The following is a 21,771-nucleotide window of genomic DNA, read 5'->3' as shown; positions in this document are numbered from 1 at the left end:
CCGAAATTATAAACATTAACGAAGGAATTATATTTGTAAAAAATACTAAAAATACTAAGTGTAGAAAGTGACTGCATTATAAACAACAGCTCTCCCTTAAGCGGAAACTATTTAATACATTTTTACAATTGTAGCATAACAATTAATAATAAAACATTTTCAACAAAAAGTAAAATAATTAAAAGTAGCATTGTTTTAGCAAGCGATATAGACAAAATTAAAGATATAAATAAGAAACTTATATTTGATGATATTATATTACAACAAATAGAAAATATAAACTTTATAGATGAAGTTAAATACCAAAAACGACAACAATAAGTACATATAAGCATATATACAATATCAATTGTAATTATAGTCAGTCTTTCGATAATCATTTATTGTAAAAACAAAAGAAAGAATTTCAAAATTACTAATGTGATCTCCCAGGAGAGAGCTCAATCAAGGGGGGGAGGAGTTACGTCGACGTCAATGCCAACCACTATCGGCATGACCGATATGAATGCAACTGCAATTCATAAGAACTGCAACAAAGAAATAATGCCGACGTCAACGTTAACAACCTACCCAAAACACTTAGAATTAACTGGTCTGACTTAAATATTTTCCTTTTTTGTTGCAACAATATTAGACCACACGAAATATGCATATCATATTTCGAAACAAACCAGGGCATCTTACATTGGATCACATTGCATTTCCGCTGCACATTTAATATGTTCAAACGAATATTGCGATAGCAATTAACGTCACAATAAATAGTGCAACATAAATATTTGAGGGAATGCAATTGATGTAATGTGAGAAGTAGGCCACTTGACAAATATTGTCGCAACTACAAGTGGTTGCGCCAAAATAATAATAAGAAAAGAAATAATGTATTTTGTATCAGAAAATAAAACTTAGCTTAAGAAAATATTGGAAATAAATGAACAGAAGAATTCTGACGGTTAATCCGACAAGTCGTGTTTTTCTCTTCGCGATTCGCTAAACCGAAGTTTAGTATTAATAAGAAAAATTGAACTAAAGTTCAATATTTACCGGTCAACGATTTAAACTTAAGTTTAACAAGAATTTAAAAATTTAGTATTGAATTCGGGTTCAATAACTACAACTCCCGCGTTGGTATTTGTTGTTTGTATGTTTTATATTGATTTAGTTTCGCGCCCGTTTTTTATTATTTTTTTTTGTTAATTTTTCCAACGCGCCCGTTTGTTATTCTTGTATATATTTTTTAGTATATAAATTTCACCTCACTGTACACTTGTTTCTTATTGTTATGTACACACCTGCTCAAAATAATAGTTACACAATACGTTTTCAAGTAAAGCTCATCAGTAATAAGTTTTATTTAAATTTTTAGGAAAAACGAAAACGTACTAACATTTTTCAAATATTTACAAGCTAAATTAAATAAACTTCATTTAAAAAAATAGCAAAACAAAGAAATGTAGATCCAAAAACATTTCATAGCTAAAATAAACTTGCTCAAAATAATAGGTACACTTTTAATAAGACAATTATTTTGGAAAAACAAATTATGATAAAACAGTTTCTTTGTATATTTAACATTACTTAGTTAATAGCCAGTATATCCACCATTATTTTGGATTACTTTATTTATTCGTTTGGGCATACTACTGATTAAAGCCTGACAGGTTTCTTTAGGTATCTCATACCAAGTTTTTTGTATGCACTTCCATAATTGGTCTTTGTTAGAGAAAGATTGTCTCGCCAAATTTGTTTTTAGTTCTCCCTATAGGTTTTCTATTGGATTTAAGTCCAGGGATTGGCTTGGTCACTTCAAAACGTTAACATTATTGTCCTCAAAATATTTTTTAACCAGTTTGGAGGTATGTTTTGGGTCATTATCTTGCTGATATACCCAACGTAATGGTAAGTTTTCTTCAGCATACGGTATCATGACATTTTCAAATATTTTCTTGTACTCCAACGCTGTCATTTTGTTAGATGTCGGGTATATAAGACCTACTCCATACCAAGAAAAACATCCCCACACCATGATGTTTCCACCTCCGTGCTTCACAGTTTTTTTATGAATCGAACATGAAACTCCTTTCCTTTTGGACGACGCACAATTCTCTCACAGTCGTTTCCAAAAAAATTTATTTTCGTTTCACCGCTCCATAAGATGTTTCTCCACTTTTTTACTCCCTCAGGTCCTGACCAATCTGAATGATTTCTTGCAAAGTTTCACCCCATATCTAAATTTTTTGATCGCATTAATGGAACATTCCTGGCTATTTGTCCTGGTAGCTTGGTCTTTTGCAAACGCCTGCGAACTGTTTGAGCACTTACTACATTTCTAATTTCTGCTGCTATCACCTTCGACGACTTGAATGGGTCCTTTTTACAAATAGTTACAATGTGGCGATCAACAACTGTACTCGTTTTTTGTGGCCTTCCACGAGTCTATCTACAAGATTTTCGCTCTAAAGCATTTTTAACAAAATTAAGAGACCTTTCCATTAATTTCCCAGTTTCCCGAAGCGATTTTCCTTGCTTTCTGAGGTTTGAAACCAGCCGGGCTTCCTCAACAGTGCAATGTGCCTTCAGACCCATTTGATTAAAAAATAATTTAATTTATCTTCAGCATTTTGAGCTTTAATGAAAGAAAACTTACCAATCCAGATAAAAAAAACTTGAAAACCTGAATAAAATTAACTTTGTTTTCACAAAAAGCTAAGTTCACTTATGTGTAACTATTATATTGAGCAAGTTTTTTTTCTGAGTATTCACGCAAAACTGAATTTACATTTATCTCGGGGATTCACATGCTCTCGGGGATTCACATGCTTCATTCTCTTAGAAAGAGCAATGGCATATTATCTTTATTAAACTTACAGCATAACTTGTGTCAAAAAGCCCATAAAAAGTTTTTTAAACTATTGAGAGTACTAAGTTTTATAGTGTAACTATTATTTTGAGCAGGTGTGTATATGTGTTTCTGTGTTATTTTCCGCAGTTTTTTTTTTCACTTGTAATATGCCACCGCTTTACTTGTACACATCCTGGTAATATATATATACATATATACATACATATACATATATACTTTTTTTTTTTTTTGTTTCTGGCACTACCGGTACATTCGTTTTTTTTTCTTTGTAACGTTTTGCCCTACCGGTACCTTTCGCTCTTGTCACCAACTGTTTTTTTTTTTTTTTTTGTTACAGGATTTTTTCACCGTTTCCACAAACGGCCTTTTTTGTTCACTTCACCACCGCTTTTTATATATATATATTTTTTTTTCCACAAACGGCCGTTTTTGTTCACTTCACCACCGTTTTTTATATATTTTTGGTTTTTTCCAAAAAAATTTTTTCCACAGTTTGTATTTTTGTTTTTTATTTTATTAATTTTTTATCACCACTTGTGCCGTCCGTTACGGCTCGAAGGACCATGTTTCAATATAGCGCAGGTTTTTTAAGGTTTCGCGGCACTTACCTTGTATGAGAAAAACGCAACGGAAAGGCGAATGGATGTTTGCGCGTTCGTATCGAAAATGCGAAAGAGCCGGTGCCTTGTCCGTCCGTTCCTTTTGTTCCTTTTTTTTGGTATGTTGAAATGGTGATGTTGTAGTATTTGTGTGCGTGTGATGTGGAATGTAATGATGATGTGGTGTGTAGGTAAGGTATGATGGTGAATGATGAGGTGGTGTATATAATGTATGTGGTGTGGTAGTGTAAGGTTGTGAGGGGGGTCTGAGACTCATTTAATCACAAAGGATATTATTAGCGAAATCGTGCAGTGGACAAACCAAGAAGATTGGAGATACAGATATGACACAAAGACGGATCACTTCTGAAACGGAAATAAACGCTCTTTTAGGAGTACTAGTAATGACGGCTGTTAGAAAGGATCAGCATTTATCTGCTGATGAATTATTCGATCGGTCATACAGTGGAACCCAGTACATAAGCGTAACCACAAAAGCAAGATTCAAGTTCTTAATGGCTTGCTTACGGTTCGACGATAAGTCTGTACGCATTCAACTAGTAAAGAACAAATTCGCTCCTATAAGGAAAATATGGGAAATGTTTGTCCAAAAAGGCAGCGAAAATTATAATCCTGGTCCATACCTAAAAATTGATGAGAATGGAATTTAGAGGTAAATGCCGTTTCCGTATGCCAAATATGGCATTAAAATTATAATGATGTGTTATAGTGGAACTAATTACATGGTGAATGCAATGCCGTATTTAGGTAAAGGCTCCAATACCACGAAACTGCCTCTTGGAGAGTTCTACGTTAAAGAGCTAACAAAATCAGTACATGGCTCGAATAGAAGTATTACGATAGACAACAGGTTTACATCCATACCTTTGGCTCAGTTGTTAGGAAATCACCCGCACAATTTAACAATAGTTGGCTCACTCAGATCAGATCCTTCTGAAAAAAGGGAACAGTGTCGGACAAAACATAATGGCTGTGAATGCTAAAAACATGTGGAATACTCCAAATTACAGTTTTACGTGATATCAAAAACTTAAATATAAAGGAATATTGTTTATTTAGTGAAACAATGAGAAACCATATAATTTTTTTTTAATATTTTACATTTTATACGAAAGAAATTAGAAGTACCCAATATTCACTGCGACAAAACATATTGGACTAGTCGGGTTTTTTTGTGATAAGGGTCGAAAATCCCAATATTTTCCGACGATTTTGCATTCTCTCTGCAATTTGAACAACTACATAAAAAATCAGCATCATTTTAGTTTAACCAAGCATTTTCATATAAAAAGTTGTAACGTGATTAAAATTCTACTTATTTTGAAGAAATTAATAACAAAAAGTGACCATGGCTAGAAACAAACATTCAACTCTATTAAAACAATTAATTAGTAAAGACTACATGAATGAATTATCGTAAAAAGTCATTTGTAACAAATTTTATATCAACAAATCAACAGTGACCTTTATTATAAAGAGATTTAGGGACAGTGGATCTGTGAAAACTAGCCATCGTGGATGACGACCCAAAGCTAGAACGCGAAATGATGATTCAAAAAAACTTAGAGAACTAAAATAGTTTCTTGATATGTCGTCAGCGAGCGAGGTTAAAGCTTTAAATTTGAAAGTTCAAGCCATACTGTACAAAGAAGAGCGTGTGCAGGTGGGCTAACAAGTTATGGGGCAGCTAAAAAGCCTTTTATATCAAGAAAAAAACGACTAAGAAGATTACAATTGGCTCGGAAACACATCAACTGATTAGTGAAACAATGGAAAACAATACTTTTCTCTGATGAATAAAAATTTAATTTGAAAAATTCAGACGGAATGAGAAAAGTTCGCCAACACAAAAAAATAAGAGGTCAGAACCCAATACTGCCAAGGCTCGGTTATGCATCTTGGAGGTGGCGATATAGTATGAGGATGTTTTTCCGAGCTTGGCGTTGAACCTCTTCATCGAATCAATTGCAATATGGATCGATTGATATACAAGGATATGCTTGAGAACGTGATGTTTCCCCATTCCGAGTGGAATATGTCACTTTCATGGTCGTTTCAACACGACACGACACAAAGCACACGTCGAGACCAGTGGCAAATTGGTTCGTAGCTCAAAATATTAATGTCCTAAAGTGGCAAGCTGAATCGCCGGATCTCAATCCGTTTGAGAATCTTTGGTATATAACAAATAGAAGGATAGACAGAGAAGGAGTGAATGGAGATAAAAACGAATTGTTCGAAGCTGAAAAACAAGCCTGGTTAAGCATTCCAAGTAGTTATTAACAATATTATAGCTTCTATGCCAAATAGATGTAGTGAAGTAATAAAAAAATATGGTTATGCTATAAAATATTAAATAACAACCATTATTCCAATATGTTTTGTCGCACCAAATATTGAATATGTTTAATTTTTTTTGTATAAAATGGCAAGGAATCAAATAATTTCTACGGTTTTGAATGTTTTCATAAAATAAATAGTTATTCTTCAAATTTGAGTGATTTGTTTATATATAAAATGATAATTGCGAGAATAGGAGATGATAATGTAATTCGTTGTTATGAGTCCAATATGTTTTGTCCGACACTGTAAAGTGCACGTCAATGTTTTGCTACGACAAAATTTAACTCTATTATCCTATAAACCAAAACCTAGCAAAATAGTAAGTATTCCTTCAGTCATCTTGCAATGAAATAGGTACTATTAATCTCAAGAACTAGATTCCGAAGTAGAGAAGTTGGAAAAATCTTAACCACAACTTTCAATAAATCTACTCCATAACAGTTTTGAAAAAGAAAGTCTCTCCCTGGTGGAACAGTGAACTCAAGAATTTGAGAACACAACTAAGGAGAGCTTTCAATGAGAGTTTTAAAACCAAAATATGGCAGCCATATAAAGATATTATGAAAAGATACAAAAAGCAGTCAGGAAAGCAAAAAACGACTCTTGGCGATCTTTCTGCACATCGATAGAAAGTTGCAGAGAAACCGCTAGGCTGAGCAAAATGCTATCCAAAGATCATATTAACACTGCCTACATTAGGGCTGACGGAAGTGATTGGACCTCCTCGGCAAAAAAAAGAGTCTCTGGAGGTACTAATCACAACGCACTTCCCCGGGAGTCAGCAAACACCTTCAACGAGGGTTCAACCAGAACCACCGCTGAACGCAGACTATCGAAGCCAAATAGTAGACAAAAGAAAAAACAAATATCCCATAAATAGTTTTGCACCATTTAAAGCGGCAGGTCCTGACGGGATTATACCCATAATGTTGCAAAAACTGGTAGAACCAATGGTTCAAAGACTTGAAAATATATACAAAGCTAGCATTCTATTATCCTACATCCCAAGAAGTTGGAAAAGAAGTAAAGTTGTGTTCCTTCCAAAACCTGGCAGAAGAACACACGAAAATGCCAAGGACTTTAGGCCTATAAGCCTTACCTCCTTTATGCTGAAGGTACTGGAAAGGCTAATAGATCTACACGTAAGAACAATAATGGCGGAGAAGTTATCGAAGTCCCAACATGCGTACATAAAGGGCCGATCAACCGACACTGCCCTTCACGAGGTGATAAGTGTAATTGAAAAATCACTACACCACAAACAATACACCATGGCTGCTTTTCTAGACATAGAGGGCGCCTTCAATAACATAGAAGTAAATGCGATAATTAACTCTCTGGCACATGGTGGCATAGATGACACTGTGTGCAGATGGATACTATCGATGCTTGAGAATAGGAAGATTATAGCTTCAAACGGCGCTGCAATACAAACAAGCTATGTGAGTAGAGGGACGCCTCAAGGAGGGGTCCTCTCTCCGCTCCTATGGGTTGTAGCGCTGAACGAAATACTCCTCCAACTAAACGGTGGAGGAGTGAAAGCAGTGGCGTATGCAGACGATATAGTGTTGTTGGTATCAGGCATGTTTCCTTCAACAGTCAGCGAGATTATGGAAAGAGCACTTCGAAGGTTAAACCTATGGGCTAAAAACAATGGACTAGGAGTTAACCCGAACAAAACAGAACTGATGCTATTCACAAGCAGAACCAAAATACCTCAATTTCAACTTCCGGTACTAAACGGTACAACACTCAGTCTATCACCCCCACAGCTAAATACTTGGGGGTGGAGATTGACACCAAATTGTCCTGGAAAATAAATATAGAAAAAAGAATAAACAAAGCATACATGGCTTACTATACTTGTAAGAGAATCGTCAACAAGAATTGGGGCCTCAAACCAAGTATAATCATGTGGATGTACACGGCGGTCATAAGACCTATACTTACATATGGAGCTCTGGTATGGTGGCCAGCGCTAAACAAACAATACAATATTAGAAAATTAAATGGAATACAAAGAGCAGCATGTGCGGGTGTTACGGGTGCAATCAGGTCATGTCCGACTGATGCGCTCAATGTGATCCTGCATCAACTACCAATGGACATTTTTATTCACAAAACAGCAGCTATTGCGGCGATAAGAATAAAAGAATTGGGAGGTTGGAAACAGTTGAACTACGGACATAGTGTAATTCTAAACAAGTTCACTATTAACAAATCAGACTACATTCTCCCAAAGCTGGATTTCAGTAGACACTTCCAGGTGAGGATACCATCTAGACGAGAATGGAGAAGAGGTTCAATAGTAGAGGAAGATACCACCTCAGTCTATACCGACGGGTCCAAAATGGACTGCGGAGTGGGCACGGGGGTATTCTCCGCTGATCTAGGCATATCTCTCTATACGTCTACCGAACTCGGCTAGCATCTTCCAAGCAGAAGTACTAGGCATAGAAAAAGCGAGGTTCTATTAGAAAACCACGGGAATATACATAAAGCAACTATATTTACGGACAGCCAGGCGGCCCTCCTGGCATTGTCTTCATCCATGACAAATTCCAGTATAGTTCACAGCTGCAAGAGAGCACTAAGCTCAATAAAAGACAAGCTCCAGCTAAACTTGATCTAAGTTCCCGGACATAGGAACATTTTCGGTAACGGAAAAGCAGACGAGTTGGCAAAGGCAGGAGCTTTCCTCAACGAATCCGAGGCGGAGATAATACCAAGTCCGCTAGGATCAATCAAAAGTGAGATCAATGGACAATTTCAACAAATTGCAAATAACAGGTGGAAAAAAATCACAAAATGCGTCATAACTAAACAATTATGGCCAACATATGACAGGAAAAGAACCAACGACTTACTAAATAGGTCAAGGAAAAGTATTTACAGAGTAACAGCTACCACAACAGGGCACTGGCCATTTGGGGAACACGCATCCAAAATGGGTATGCCCTACAATGACATCTGCCGTGGCTGCGGAGTAGCAGGGAACAAGGAAACAATCTTCCACTTTCTCTGTGAATGCCCAGCTCTAGCACAGATCCGACACAAAACACTTGGAATCTATCAAGCAACAAATCTTGAAGGGATTTCCACTAAAAGCATAGCGGACATACAGTGGACCAATAAAGTTTACATACACCTAATTCCATTAAATTCCGGCACGTTTATTTGTTTCAAAATTAATAAATTTTGTAGTTTTTTTCTATCCATTTCAAGATATGTATATTTAACATTAAACATAGCATATCAAAATATTTTTTTTTTTACACAAATAAAAAAAATTAAAGTTAAAGCTTAAAATGAGCATAATTTATATCAAAAAAGTTTACGTACACTTATGAATGTTTACATAAAACAAAAGTAATTACAATACTTTTAACGGTTTTTGGCCTACATTTTGTTGCTATTAGTGTCCCTAGACATCGTTGTATGCTCCTCACTCAATTTCTAGAATTATTTCCGGATATTTTGACCCACTAAGTCCACGATCCAGCTTTTTGGCCTTATTTTGATGAAATTCGATGTTTTCGAATACGGTTTTCCAAAAAGTTCCAGATATTTTGAATAGGATTAATGTCTAGTGATTGCGGGACCTATGGAGTTATTTTTATTTCCATAACAACCATTCAAGTACAAGATAAGACATGTATTTTGGGTCGGTATCCTGTTGGAAATTGGTTTTGCTGCTATGAACAGCCGATTTAAGCACACTTAAAATTTAAATTTTTGTCCTAAAATGTTCAGATAAATATGCTTATCCATGTTTTCACTAATAAAGTCCAAATGTCCAACTCTAGATGCATCCATACACCCGCAAACCATAACATTACCCCACAGTGCTCTACCATTGGCAATACATTTTGTCCTTGCGACTCTTCATTGATCTTTTCTCCACACTTTTCGTGATCTATTCCCGAACCAAATTTATTAAATTTCCCCGAATCGTCGGTGAACACAATGTTTTCCCAAAACCAATACGGTTTGTTTAAATATTGTTTAGCAAACGCCGACATTTTCTTTTTATTAACCTTATATATGTATGGCTTACGACGCGCGACTCGTCTATGATAACCAGCACTCTTCAACAAATTCCTTACTGTTTGGGGATTTATTTTTTTGTGTACATTTCAAAAATGTATAAGCATATGTATCTGAGCATTTTAAGAAAAAGATTTAAATTTTAAGTGTGCTTAAATCGGCTGTTAATAGCAGCCATTTCTATTTACCACAGGATAACGACCCAAAACACACAACTTATCTTGTACGTGAATGGTTGTTATGGAAATAAAAATAACTCCATAGGTCCCGCAATCGCTAGACATTAATCCTATTCAAAATATCTGGAACTTTTTGGAAAACCGTATTCGAAAACATCGAATTTCATCAAAATAAGGCCAAAAAGCTGGATCATGGACTTAATGGGTCAAAATATCCGGAAATAATACTAGAAATTGAGTGGGGAGCATACAACGATGTCTAGGGACACTAATAGCAACAAAATGTAGGCCAAAAACCGTTAAAAGTATTGTAATTACTTTTGATTTATATAAACAATCATAAGTGTACGTAAACTTTTTTGATATAAATTATGCTCATTTTAAGCTTTAACTTAAATTTTTTTTTATTTGTGTAAAAAAAAAAATATTTTGATATGCTATATTTAATGCTAAATATACATATCATGAAATGGATGGAAAAAAACCACAAAATTTATCCATTTTGAAACAAATAAACGTGTCGAAATTTAATAGAACTAGGTGTAAGTAAACTTTATTGGTCATCGAAACCTCAAAATGGTTTGAAAGAGAAGGAGAAACGTAATAGCAGATACAGGAGGTTCTACGAACAGTGCATCCAAATGGCACATCAAGTGTTAATTGAGCCCGATAGGGCTGCACTCCTACCTACCTACCTATTAACCCCGTTTCAAAGAAGCCAACCATGATTGAGTTTTACAACGGAACCAAAGGGGGAGTAGACACCCTGGATCAGATGTGCAGCGCAATGAGTTGTTCAAGAAAAACGAACAGGTGGCCATTGTGCCAATTTTTCGGTATGCTGAACATTTCTTTTATAAATTCGTATGTTATTTACACACACAATATGTTTAAAGTTGGACAAAAGCCTTTAAAACGGGTAGATTTTATGAAAAAGCTTTTTACTAGTCTTATAGATAGTCACTTATATGACAGACTTAGGTACACGTAATTCTTGAAGTTTAACTTTTCCGCCATGACAACATGTCGTAAAGCCATTTCTTACCTAGTAACAATTTCAACCAAATATTAAGACAATAAGTATGTATATACATATATTACGAATATAAAACAATGAAAAGTACAGGTACCTTTTCACTTCCGAAATGTTTTGCTTTACAGTGTAAACATATGTATATTAGTCAAACCCCCAAGCGAACTATACTCCGGAAGAACTACGGAGTTTAGGGCAGCTTTGAAATAACTTGTCATAGATCCTGCATGGCTACGGCTCTAATAAAACAGGTCAATTCATATACATTAACAATTAAAAATTCCTTTTTATCTTAACATTCACCTCTTCTCTTCGACCTGTTAAACTCCTTTTTCGTCCAATTCGCCTTTGGTTTGGCATTTTATTTTTAATAATTAATCTGAATCTGAACTGAAATTCGATGTAGTATGTATGTATTCGCTGGTAATAGCCGCCTTGACTTTTGGAAGAAAACTGAACTGACTCAAAGCTTACCTAACGCAATAATACTTCTAATCAAAATAACGCCGACAACAATATTTCTGTTAGATCTTGCACTTGCGTCTTCGCCCATACATATGTATATACATACATATGTTTGTAAGTATGTATGTGTGAATATAAAACAAAGTAGAGTGCGCATGTCAAAGCGCAGTGTTGCTTAGCTCGTACATACATATTCGTGCAACACAGAAGAGAGCGCATGTCAAATCGTAGATAGCGCCTTAGCGCATGCATATGTACATATGTATGTACCAGTGCAAGTTAATACCACCAGTTCACATTACATGAACATATTCTTTATCTGTCATAAATATGTAACATGACACTTACGACCCATATGGTCCGTATTAAGTATCCGTAAGTAACATTATGTGTACTTTGCTAATACTGTCCGCCTTAGGTGGTCCAAAAATGTACCCCATAGATTGTAAGATTGTAAGATATGTCCTACATATGTAACATATGTCCTACATATGTCCTATCTCAAGTGGATTGTAGATATACTTCCTAGAATGTAAGATTAATATTTGTATCTAGGCTTAAGCAAAATATTGTATTTAAGAAAATATAATAAAGAAAACGAGGCAGTTGACCACAGGCAGTTGCCCGTAGTTGCCCACGAAAACTAAACGGAGTTTTTAATTGGCGATCCTGCCAGGAGATGAAATAATCTCTGGCGGACCAAAATGTAACAATAAATTTCGGCGGTAACCATTTAAGGGGACAAAAAATCCCCGTGTTACCGTTTGAAAAACAATCAAGTATCCTCAGTTGAGGAGAAAAGTAAAAAAAAAAGTTCAAAAAACGCTAAGTCCAAAAAGAGACACATAATCAAAAAAATCTCAGCCACTTAGAAAATTATTGAAAAAATTTCGAGTGTGTGTTTGTGCCTACTGCCAATTACGAGCGAAACAACAAGCAAACGTACGCGTTACAAAAAAAACATAAACATTTTAAAACAAAAAACTACAACAGTAAATATAAAGTGATGTCAAAGTTTGAATTGAAAAAAAACTGAAACTGAACATTTGCGAAAAATTCAAAAAAATAGAAGAAAGTGCGTGGATCTATAAACTATCCACATAAAAACAAATAAATAAAAAAAATTCTGCAAATCAGAAATTTCACCAAAAAACTGATTTCATTTAAACTTCGCACACGGCCGCCAACGACGACCATTGCACAACCAAACGCCAAAATTCGACTTAAAAAGCAACAGCAGCAGCAAAGTCAACAATAGCCGCAACAGTAGTAACAGCAGCAACAGCAACAGCAGCAATAGCAACAGTAACAACAGCAGCAGTAGAAGCAGCAACATAAAATTAGTTGTAAGTAAGGCTTATATCTACATATGTATTTATTAATTAAATTAAGTATAAAAATTGTTTATTGTGAGTAATAATTTGATTCATGAAACTCACAAATATATATATAAAAAAAAACAAACAAAACCGAAAAATAAATTTAAAGGAAAAAAATGGGAGCAGAAACTCCTGAAGTGCCTGCCGAAGATTTTTCCGGCAATACTTATTAAAAAAAAAATATTTTGGGACAAAAAGATCCTAAAACGCCAGCCGAAGTTCATACCGGCAAAATAAAACAAAAAAATAATGGAAAAATATATAAAATAAATATAAATATATATATGTAAATCAAAATATAAAAATTCAAAATTTATATTACTTTGAACAAAAAAGTCTTAAGGCACCAGCCGAAGAAAGTACCGGCAATACTAAAAATAAAAAAATACTGTAAAATTGTGGAGCAAAAAGTTCAACAACGCCAGCCGAAGATTTTACCGGTATAATAAAACAAAAAAGAATGGCGAAAAGCCAAATAGAATATAAAAATACTAAAATTAAAATACTTGGGACTAGAAAATCCTAAGACGCCAGTCGAAGATAATACCGACAATAAAATAAAAGAATATGCTCCAAAAAAGGAGGTACTAATATATTATATAAATAATTTCAATAATTGGGGTACTCACAAGCCATCGTAAAGCATCGTAAAATCGTAAAATTATAAATTTTTACACTTGCTTAACAAAAAAAAAAAAATGTTGTTAGATTTCATACAAAAATGAGTTTACACATTTACAATTCTCAATGTTATGTTTTCGAATCGTTATAACTTATAACTTTATGCGACTTGAGAAAACCCTAAATGTAAAAGAAAAAATTGCTGAAATGTATTCAGGCAATAATACAATAAAAGATGTCATATATAAAAACACTTCCATCAAAAAATAATTAGAAGTCAAAAATAATAAAAAATGTATCGAAAGTATATTTAAGAGTCAAATTTAAATAAATTAAGATTTCAAAATAGTACTTTTCAAATTGATAAAATAGTCTATAGCCTCACGTACTACTATATATCCATTTGAATCGGGACGCTTCAATTTAGAGGTGGGGGAGTTAATACCACCAGTTCACATTACATGAACATATTCTTTATCTGTCATAAATATGTAACATGACACTTACGACCCATATGGTCCGTATTAAGTATCCGTAAGTAACATTATGTGTACTTTGCTAATACTGTCCGCCTTAGGTGGTCCAAAAATGTACCCCATAGATTGTAAGATATGTCCTACATACATATGTAACATATGTCCTACATATGTCCTATCTCAAGTGGATTGTAGATATACTTCCTAGAATGTAAGATTAATATTTGTATCTAGGCTTAAGCAAAATATTGTATTTAAGAAAATATAATAAAGAAAACGAGGCAGTTGCCCGTAGTTGCCCACGAAAACTAAACGGAGTTTTTAATTTGCACATGCCAAAGCAAACATTTGTAATTTGTAATATTCGTCATTCTCTTATTTTCATAGATAACTTGATTAGAATCTCTTTTCTTGCTCTCTCGCTTGCAGCTGATCTGTTTTCTGAGCTGGCAACAAAACACAATCAGGGTGCCGTCAACCAGCAGTTAGTGAAAAAGGCGGGATGCCAGAAAAGCAGCGCTATAATTACTTGACGAAATTAGTGTGAAATGAAACTGTGCGAACATATTTTGGCCAAATTAATGTTTATGTAAATTAATTAATGATTTTGCATTTTAGCATTTACATATATATGTATGTATGCATTTTCAAAGTGTTTAATTTAGTGGTTTGTATAATTTATTAAATACCCAAGTTAATATTTTTCAGCAGTGGCATCATTGGCAAATGTTATAAAAAATGCGAGTTTTGACAGCTCTCTCTCGAACCAGTCTCGTATCAAGTTAAAAGATATTAGGCCCTTCTTGTGCTGTGAAGACTGTGACCCAAAGGTAGTTATTGCTCTATTTATTAGAATTACAATTTATTTTGTGACAAAATTTTTAAATAAAGATTTATCTCTACCCAACTTTAAGAATAAAATTTTGTGTATCTCACATTTGTAGTGTTTATCTTCCTTTTTTAGTGGTTGCTAAGTTAATACTAAAATAAGGTTTTTTAAGCAGATTCGCATTAAGAGGCTCTAAAGTCATAGATAAATTGATAAGAATCTCTTTTCTTGCTCTCTCGCTCGTCAGCTGGCAGCGAACCCTGATCTGTTTTCTGAGCTGGCAACGAAACACAATCAGGGTCCCGTCAATCAGCAGTTAGTCAAAAAGGCGGGGTGCCAGAATAAAAGCGGTAAAACGAACTGCCAAAATCAGTTCGTTGTTAAAATTCGTTGGAAGTCGGTTGTGGTTAATTGTTATTACTATAAAAAGATTAGAATTATTAATTTAGTGCAGTTTTACTGTAAAAAAAGTGCGTAAGTTCAATACGGAGTTAAGTAGAAGTAATGTGAATGTTTTTTAAAAGTTTTTTTGTGTTTTATAGGAAAACATATGCCGAAATCAAAAAAATGTGTAATGGGGTGCAGAGGACAGCAACGTGTTTTCAACTATCCAAACCAGGAGAAGGATCAAGCCAGGTAAGAAATTGAATACTTATTTGAAATAATAATTAATATTTATTTGTTAATAAGTGGTTAAATAGTTGTATAAATAAATAATAGTAGGCATGATTATATAGTAATATCTTTGTTTTAGGTTTTAAGCTAATTTTTCTTAATTCTTATTAATTTAAATATATACTATAAAATGTTATTAGATATAAGGCATGATGTATGTATGTAGATACTAGTCATCTTTTTGTTTTAGTCCTTAACTCGATTTAACTTAATTTCTATTAGTTTTAATATACTTAAGTTGTTTTAGGCTGTTAAAGGTTGGTTGTTTTAAATCGCGCTTGTAATAAACAATAAACAATTTATTTTGTTTGTTAAAGGCTAGCCAGTCAAAAACGCTACTCCCTTCCTTCCTTATCGGCAAAATGTGTGCACAGTCAAAAACGTGGTTTTTGACTGGCTAGCCTATTAAATTTAAAATTTGGCTGAATCTTTTTGGTGTGGGGCAAGACAGGCCTAAATTTTTGTACGCCTGTAAGCGCCATTTCTGCAAAGAAATGAGGATGGAGAGAAAGTTCATGACCTTTGCAGTACCTAGCACTAATTTACCACATACATATAACTGCACCCAGTCTTCAAGATAACCAAATTTTGGCTCCCAATTCTCCGATAGAAATGGGAGCAAACGATTTTTACCCACAATTGGTGGAAGGAAACGCGCTTCAATGTCACGATAAGAGCGATCTAAATTTGCTCGCATCTGTGGCAGAAGGGGCGCAAATAGAAATGAGGGATAGTGTCTTTGATCATGCAGATCAAAACATTAGTTTAATAACATCATTTGAAGATGAAAGCTTTGTAGACAGGGGGAGTCAAACAAATTTGAGTCTGACAGCTGTAACTAATAAAGAGCACAAACTGTTTGAGGAGAATAGGAAGTTGAAGGCTAGATTTGAAGAAGAAGATAGAAAGATTAGTTATTTGCAGTACCAGTTGTCAGACCTTTCGCTGAAATATGCAATTTTAAAAGAACAATTAAATGACACGGAAGAGGGGTTCAATTCTACTATGCATTTATGTAGCCAGCTTCCCCCACAGATTAGAGCCATATTAGAAAATAGTTTAAAAATTAATAATAGGCACCCTAAAGGTCGTAGATACGACAGATATTTCAAAACCTTAGCGTTAGGTGTATACTTTCTGTCTCCCTTAGCTTATAGACACCTAAGGTCTCTCCTTAGATTTCCCGAAGAGAGAACACTTAATGAGTTCGTTTCAGAATGGCCCCGTAACCCAGGTTGTAATAACAGTACTCTCAGGTGTTTAGAGTTAAGAAGCCAGGGCTTTACAACTAAACAAAAATATGTGTCCATTTCATGTGATGAAGTGGCTCTGAAGAGTCAGATGCAATACTTGCCAAAGAATGATAAAATTGTAGGATTAGAAGATTATGGCTATGAAAATCGAACTTGTAGAATAGGTACCAGTGCAATGACTCTTTTGGTCCAAAGTATCGGTGGCGAGCCTTGGACCCATCCGCTAGCTTATTTCATTGTCCATGGTTCCTGTAAAGGTGATGTTGCCAAAAAATATATTTTTCAGGCCATTACCCAATTGCAGAATACAGGTCTCATACCTTGCCATTTTGTTTGTGATCAGGTGTCGAATTTTTTCAATTTAGCTCGAGTGTTAGGAGTTTCACAAGCGCGTCCCTATTTCCAGGTTAATGGCAAGGAAGTATACTTTTTCAATGATTGTCCCCATCTTATAAAGAATGTTAGGAATTGTTTAGAAAACTTTAAAAATAGAGTTAGTTTTAAATGGCGATATTGTACATTTCTACAATAAAGATTCCCAAAATCCTGTCCGCTGTGCACCCAAGCTTACCGATGCGCACACTTTTCCAAACAATTTTCAAAAAACGAGTGTTAAACTACTTAGCTACCCAAGTTTTCAGCGACACTGTCGCTTCCGGTATGCTCGCAGTTTATAGCGAAGGGCGTTTGACTTCCCCATCTCCTACTTTTTGCAATACCGCGGAATATTTTTTGTTTATAAATAAGTTATTTGACCTATTTAATAGTCGGAATTTTGATGCAAGTTTTTTCGAGCACCCCGGAGCAAACACAATTTCTTCGTGAGGCTTGCTTTTTCTTAAAGCAAATGCATATGCATATTTTTGCGGTTATCTTTATTTAAAAGTTTTTAAGACACACACTTGTACCCAACCATTACCTTATTTAGGAGAAGAAGAGATTTCAACTTATTTTTATTTCATTCAGCAGAGACAAATTGACAGGTGCAATTTAATTAAACTATCCAAGAGATTTTTAGACTATATTAAGGAGTTAGAAGATACTTTTAATAGAGAATTTGAATCCACCTGTCATAGAATAGGAGTAGGCCAAATTTTATTCGATAGAATGAAGCATGTAAGACCCTTTCTCTGCTGCAACAACTGTGACTCGAATGTTATTTTAACTCTTTTTGTCAGGCCGAGAATATTCTCCCTCGTAAAGTTTTTTTAATACAGATCTTAGTAGGCCCAATTTAAGAATTAAACTTTTTTGTGTTTCTTATCTGTAGGATAGGCTGGCAAAACTGTATCATTTTTTTTTAATTATTCGGAATTTTTGCTTTATGTATGTATATATTTGTATTTATTTATATATATGGGTGATATAGGCCTACTGGGGAACCGAGCACCCTAAAATTATATCGGTAACGCGCTATTTGCATACCTCAGTGGTAGTGTGGAAACTGCAAAATATCCAAAAGTTGTTTATAACACGTCTAAGCTAATATTTTTCAGCAGTGGCTTCATTGGCAAATGATATAAAAATGCGATAGCTGTCAAATTCTCTCTCGAACCAAAGAGACTTGTATCAAGTTATCTATTCTAAAGTTAGAACGATAGAGATTAGAAAGTTTTTAATTACAAATTAGAATTTGGGGCATAAATATTGGCATTTGTATACATATATGTATGTACGTTAATTTTTGTAGTTTTAAGTATTATATAAGTATTTATTAATATTCTGTGATATGGAGTGATATTGTTTTTGTTAAGTTTTTTATACCATATGAATTGTTATCGTTTTGTTTTTTTAATTTTTTTAAGTAAATAAATTTTTAATGGGTGATATAGGCCTACTGGAGAACCGAGCACCCAAAAATAACTTCGGTAACGCACCCTTTTGCATACCTCATAGGTGATGTGGAAAATGCGAATTGGGTGTTTTATTTAAAATGCCCAAAAAATAGCTTTTTTTTTTGATCTGGCTACAATGAAAAATGTCATAAAAGACGCTAATTTGAGGCGCTCTCACACTGGAATAAGTTGGACATCCCTTTATTCCTGTTTTTGCTTTTTAAAAATTCGAAATGGCTAGCACACCAAACGGAAGAGCTTCTCAAAAATGTAGTGAAGGCGAGACACTTTAATAAAACGCAAAAATTAAAAAAAAACTGGTAACACCACTTGACCAGGCATATTCAGGCCCACACAAAGTGATCAAAAGACTTGATGAACGTGTTTTTGCCGTCGGGGTTAAAGGCAAGGTTATAAATGTAAGCATAGAGCGCCTAAAACCAGCTCATTTGGCCAATGATGAAATATTCGACAGCATGCCACATAGTCGTATTCTCACCGAGCCAATGAATTCGCCACGTACATCAACCAGCCTACCTATGCACCAAAGTACCTACAACATTTGCAACCGCCCTAGGATCTGATATTGAAACTCAACCTCAAAATGTCCAGCAATTCTTTATTTGGGGGGAGTACTGTGGGCACTCACATATGGCAACACTGTTTGTCAGTTATTCTGTGGGCGCACAGACAAGACGTATCACATCTGGCAACACTGTTTGTCAGTTATTCATTCTCTATACATTCTTGGAAATTTACAGTCTCAACTGAATTCCTATTTCCTAGTTTTTAGTTTTTAAGAAGCGTCACTCAGACGCCAACAAGAATACAAGTGTTCTTCAACAAATAATTTGTAATTTTTATAATTGTGGTGTTTCATTCGCCACATAATTGGATTGCAGGCCATATTTATGTTTCCAGAAACTTCCGTATTATAAAAGGTAAAACAAATATCTGAAATAAAAAGACATTAGTCAAATATCTAAACACACACTTATCCCTTTTTATTTCAGATTCTTCAAAAACTAATAATGTTCTTTTTTTCTTTCAGGGTAGAATTACGTTGTAAATAGTTTGTAGTAATAATTAGTTAGTTTTGGTTTTCATTTTTTTCGCACCATTTTTTATTTTCCCATAATTTATAATTTAAAAATAACCAAAATTAGTTTGTTTCTTACTTACCATTTTGCTTGCATATTTTTTCGTTAAATGTATTAAAACTTTTCATAGGCGAGAAAAATAGATGGAACTTTTAGGGGTCAAAGACATTTTTATTTTGCTGTAAAATTAATTAGATTAGATCAATTTGTAAACTTTGAGTATTGAATTGTATTTTCATTTCCTAATGTATATACATACATATGTATGTATTATACAGAGAAGGCATCAGAGGGAATTCAAAATAGCGTTATATTGGAAGAAGGCGTGGTTGTGAACCGATTTCACCCATATTTCGTACGTATCATCAGGGTGTTAAGAAAATATTATATACCGAATTTCATTGAAATCGGTGAAGTAGTGCCTGAGATATGGTTTTTGGTCTATAGGTGGGCGACGCCACGCCCATTTTCAATTTTTAAAAAAAGCCTGGGTGCAACTTCCTTCTGCCATTTCTTCCGAAAAATTTAGTGTTTCTGACGTTTTTTGTTAGTCGGTTAACGCACTTTTAGTGATTTTCAATATAACCTTTGTATGGGAGGTGGGCGTGGTTATTATCCGATTTCTTCCATTTTTTAACTGTGTATAGAAATGCCTAAAGAAAACGACCCTATAGAGTTTGGTTGACATAGCTATAGTAGTTTCCGAGAATGTATAAAAAACTTATTAGGGGGCGGGGCCACGCCCACTTTTAAAAAAAATTACAAAACTATAATACTCTCCTTAGCAACTTTGTTGCGAGAGTATAAAAACAATAACATACGGACAATAGGACGCCACAGCTTAAATGATGCAGTTAAAAGTACCGCTATTTTTCGTCGCGATTTGCAACTTACGTAAACTTGAATTTGTTAACCATTGGACCGCGCACATCACTAGGAAAACGAGAGTTGGTGTTGGAGCAGTTTAAGAAGGAAATGTTGCAACATAAAATTGCTGAAATAGTAAATTTGAGTTCGTCCATAGTTCAGCCAGAGAACTTAAAACATAGAAAAGGTGCAGGTTCGACAGCGAACATTTGATAAATTTGCGACACGGAATCTCACCACACAAATACAGAATTCACGCTGTGAAATGTTAACATTTTTAACAGTTCTCCACATACATATTCAACAAAGAATATGAAGAGAAATAAATATATGTATTTACGGCATATGATGAGATGGCATACATACATATATGCTCAAGCAGAGAATATTGAAGAAAAATAAGTTCTTAGATATTCCACTTTTAACAGCGAAAAATGTGTACAAAACACACGTCTCACACAGAGAACATAAAGATATTTTTTGTTTTGTTCTCGTCTCACATACCCAAGAATATGAAGAGACATAAATATACATACATATGTATGTATGTATGCATGCCCATGATGATATTCCCAAACAGAGAATATTGAAGAAAAATAATATCTTCGATATTCCATAGGAAAATATGTTCTATTATGTATGGAAATATGAATGTACATATGTAGAACTTTTATTTATTATTTTTCATATTATTTTATGTTAATTTAATTTTATAATAAGTAATTTTAAATAAAAAAGATTTACCTAACACTATTATGATATTTTCATGATTCATGCTTTCAACCAGGGAATTCCTTTCATACGCAATGTACGAATGTAAGGAATTTCGTTTTGCCGTCGGCATTTCTATTTCTCATACTTCAATTTTTGCTTTCAACCAAGGAATTGGTTGTATGTACATACATATGTGCAATGTATGCCTTTGCATTTTGCCGTCGGCATTTCCATGTTGACATATGTATAAAAGTAACTATGTATTTGTTTGTTTCGTTTTGGCCCAATTTTGTATATTAAGACAAGTGTCAATAATTGCGCCAAAATCAAATAAATATGTACATATCATATACCAGGGAACCTGTAAAAATCTTCTTCTTACATGTTCTTTGTATATATCATATGTAAATAAGTATGGAGCTTTACACACAAATGAAAGTAACCATCCTTCTTTCTCCTACTTATACATAAG

This window comes from Bactrocera tryoni, unplaced genomic scaffold, assembly GCF_016617805.1.
Source record: "Bactrocera tryoni isolate S06 unplaced genomic scaffold, CSIRO_BtryS06_freeze2 scaffold_11, whole genome shotgun sequence".
Lineage (NCBI taxonomy): Eukaryota > Metazoa > Arthropoda > Insecta > Diptera > Tephritidae > Bactrocera > Bactrocera tryoni.
Note: the sequence above shows the minus strand (reverse complement) of the source record.